At 28.1% G+C, this 4,313-nt stretch overlaps 1 long non-coding RNA gene across 1 annotated transcript; it reads left to right on the forward strand.

The window, feature by feature from the left end:
• The first annotated feature begins 564 nt into the window (after nucleotides 1-564).
• On the forward strand, nucleotides 565-4,101 carry LOC131935341 (uncharacterized). Its single transcript, XR_009385932.1, has 5 exons — nucleotides 565-579; nucleotides 2,765-2,882; nucleotides 3,050-3,192; nucleotides 3,566-3,630; nucleotides 3,947-4,101. It is a non-coding gene; the product is annotated as an uncharacterized LOC131935341 (long non-coding RNA).
• Nucleotides 4,102-4,313: the final 212 nt, after the last annotated feature.

Raw genomic sequence — 4,313 nt, forward strand, 5'->3', positions numbered from 1 at the left:
CCATATTAAATATTAATGGTTTTTAATTTACACCAAAAATAAATTACAAACTGCCACCACTCATTGGCTAGGCGCGCTGAAAGTCAATTCTACAACACTGAGACGAAAAAAAAAAAAGAAGAAAAAATTACAAACTAAACAAGTGTATAACGAAAAAAAGAAAACACTTTTGTATGGACAGACTGGCGGCCTTAAACCCCGACCCCAACCCCCACAAAATTCAAAAACTTCTTCATAACCGAATGTTCACCCCATGCGGATCATCTCAACGACAGAATCGTTGAGCCTCTCTCCGACTGTGTCGCTGAGAATAAAACCCTTTGGTGGTTTCTCAGTCAACACTGTCGTTGAAAATAAAACAATAATTAAACATGCTCTCCACAATTAGGAAAGCATAAACTGTAGGTGTTTTGAAGCTAATATTCCAGCCATTTTGTTTTGACGAGAGCTAGTCCAGATCTAGACTAGATCTACTTGATCAACGATTTACACTGATGTAAAACCTACGTAAATCAAATCTACAAGATCAGGATTTAGATCTAGAAATCTACATTATTGACTAGAGAGAAAAAGTTAAAAGTATGCCTAGTGCGTCGAAAGTAAATGATAGAATCTAGATCTAGAAAATCTAGTAATTTTTCAGTAGCACTAGATCTAGTCTAGAGATTGACTAGATAGAAAGATAATTATTTCTGTGGCATAGCTGTCCTTTAGCATTTAGGATCTAGAATCTAGATCTACTCAATTTTAAATCTCTTCTATTTCAAATTGTTTGTAGATCTATATCTACAAGATTAGGCTTAGGTCTAAAAATATACTAAAGTTAAAGCTACAGTAGGCTACACAAGTACACATCATTCCTAAACTTAATGCCATTAATGGCTAAAATTCACTGAGCATTGTTGCACTTAAGACTTAAACGTAAGGCCTAAATACTAAATAAAATTATTACGTTAGCTTAATTTTCATGACAGCTTTTCTCTTCTTTTTTGCCATGCTTAATTTTAATAATTTAAGTCACTTTCATGTGCTGGTAGCTTAAAATAAAACTTGTTTAGGAAGTTTATTTCTTTCTCCCTTTCATAATGCTGCAAATATGAGTAAGACGCTTATTATTATAATTAAATAGCTGCGATAAATAATCATTTGCATCTTTTTGGGGGTATTTCTTTTACATGAACTGTGAAATACGGTATCTCAAATTTTGCGCGTAACTCAAAGCGAAATATTACTCGCTCAACTGCTCGTATTTAAAAAATCTGGTATGTCGAGGCACTAGAATGTTGAGGTACTACAGGATCTACTATGTATTGAAAGAAAACATAAATTAATTATAGAATAATAGGCAAATATAGTAATAAAGTAGGCCTTATAGCTTTAGATTTTATTCAGCCTACTAATAAATAATTAAATAGGCCTAAAGCAGTACTAGATATTAGTTAAATCACTAGTATTGTGTAGGGTTATTTTTATTAAAAAAACAGATCACATCTTATACATTAAGGCGGGCTCAATAAAATAAAAATAATTTATTTAGGACCTAGGCCTATCTTTTGGAGATCTAAAATTCTAAATGAAAAATAAATTATTAATTAGACCAACAATAGGCATAGTATGCTAAATCTATTTTAGTATTTAAATTTAAGGCTCGGCCATCTACTAAAATTTTTATAAATGTCATAAAATGGCCTACTTAATTATAATTACTAATTACTATTAGGCCTAAGTTTAAACTAGAGATAGCCTATTTTATTAGTAGAAAAAGTATTAGTCATAGTTAAGATGGTATAGCCTTATGTAAATTAATGTAATCAGTGTTAGATATTATGATATCGATCAAGCAATTATTATATAATATCGAAAAGGGGCCTAGCACTCTCTTAGTCATTAGTCTATTAGGTCTTACAAGTAGTTTAGCCTATTTATATATTATAGGGCCTATAGGCTGTTATTTAAATTAGGCCAAAGGCTTATTAGGAAAAGGCTTAATAGGCTTTAGTTTTTAATTAGGCAACAAGGCAGAGGCTTAATGTTGCTTATAGATTTAATTTGAAATTATTATGATATACGCTACTCTGCGACTATCACTATAGACTGCTATAGAGTATATTATAGCCTAGGCCTATCTAAATAAAATAATTCAACTCACTTAGCTTACTATAATTTTTAAAAATGTTTAGTTAAGTATTCAGCTCTCTATGTCAGCTAAGGCCCATAATTGTAATTATCCTAATGTTAGATCTATTAATTATTTAATAATTAGTAGGCCTAATTATAGGAATTAGGTCTGATACATTAAGTCCTATAGAGTAATACTATTGGGCTAGTAATTATATACAATATCTATACAAGCCTACTTATCGTTAATTTGGAAGTCTTTGCATTGACCTTAGTTTTCAGATGTAGCAGCCTAATTTTTATCAGATTATACCATAAAATCAAAAGTAGACTTGTAGATCTTTTTAAAACAAGGCATGAAATATTAATTTAAATAATATAAATTAAACAAATAGCCTAAATAACAACTACACAAAGTTAAAGTCATAATAACTTTTTATAAAGGTATCTTGAATTTCAACTGGAGGTAGTTTTGATAAATATTAGTATTCTGAACATTAAAATAGGTAGACTTAACATACATTTGTTCTGAAAACATATTTAGAAATTGGTTTTAAAAAATGAGGTTAGGATTGGGGTGATAACTAGTTGAGGATTAGATATGATATTCATTGTGTTTATCCATGTTGTAATTTCTCTTTTACAGGTTCATCCAAATAAAAGGGAAGATCTGATTTTTACCAGTAATAAGACTACAGCATACTAAATGACACAAGATGTTCTTTCTCAATTACCTCTTACATTTAACATAAAAGTAGGAAAAGGTATGACAATTATTAATAAGCTGCTTTAAATTTTATAATTTGTTTTTTTATAACTTAATTGTACCATTTTTATTTCCAATAATGATAAATATAATTTAGTGTCATTTATATTTTAAAATATTTATATTATACTAGATATAATTTACTTCTATAATATTACTATCCAGGTTTAACAGTCTATGCCTACAACATAGATCTCCAGGACTAAAAGTACACAAAATGGCAATCAGTATATCACAAGTGTAATAACACATGCATCTAATCTGCTTCAGTGGCGAGAACTGGGTGAATCCTCTCAAACATTAATCAGGTAAGTTATCACAAGTTTGCTTTGATTTATTTTGAACATGTTGATTGAGATAGATTTTTATTTGTATAAATATTGTATTTAAAAAAATATTTTACCTAGTAAAACCAAGTCAGTGGTGATAATTGATACAATATCATTATGTATTTTTTCAAATATTTGTTTTGCAAAATATGCTGATTTGCAGGAAGGATATATATATATATATATATATATATATATATATATATATATATATATATATATATATATATATATATATATATATATATATATATATATATATATATATATATATATATATAAAACAGTATCATTTAGTGGTTTGTCTTACAAATTTGAATTATTTACTTAATCTGTCTTAACTGCTCAACAGGAACTAGGCATACCTAATGAGCGTCAAGCTGATACAGTAGATGTACAGAAGAGTTTATACACAAGGTAAATATTGATAAATTTTAAGTTTTCTTTTTTTAAGGATACATGTAGTGTTTTGGGAGAAAGGAATTAAATTATTTAAATTAGGCCTAATAGTTTATTTCTCTAGCTTATGTTTCACTCAAAATAACTTAAATTTTTCCCCCTTTATCACTAAAGCAAAATTTTATAGATATCTATGCCATGATTCATCTCATTCAATCACTTTTTTCTTGTTTTGTTTTGATGTATTAAACTAATTTAAACTAAAGATTTTTTTTTTTTGCTAATTTTATTATTTCAGATGGATGATTAAGAAAATCATTTTGTTTTGTTTCAGGAAGTGAAAAGTGATGTAAAAGGCAACTAATACTTCCATCTACCATAGTTAAACAAGAATCTGCAAATGGTGATAATTGCAATAATCTTGATATATTAATGTTTGGCTTTATAATTATATGCAATTGTTTCATAAATAAATTATTTCTCAAAATTTGATGTATTTGGTTTTCTTACTTAGTACATAAGATGCAAGTGATTGAAAGCTGAAAAGGGTTGTATGTAGTTATAGTATTCCCAGCACAAGTTGACATTAAAACAGCTGAAGCCCTTTAAAAAAAAAAAAAAATAAATAAAATAATCTAGGAATGCTGTTTCTATTAGCTGAGCATATATTTGGAAAAGAACTTAATTGTTTACCAGAGAAT

This window comes from Physella acuta, unplaced genomic scaffold, assembly GCF_028476545.2.
Source record: "Physella acuta isolate Inbredline_101_S28 unplaced genomic scaffold, ASM2847654v3 ptg000142l, whole genome shotgun sequence".
NCBI classification, from domain to species: Eukaryota; Metazoa; Mollusca; class Gastropoda; family Physidae; genus Physella; species Physella acuta.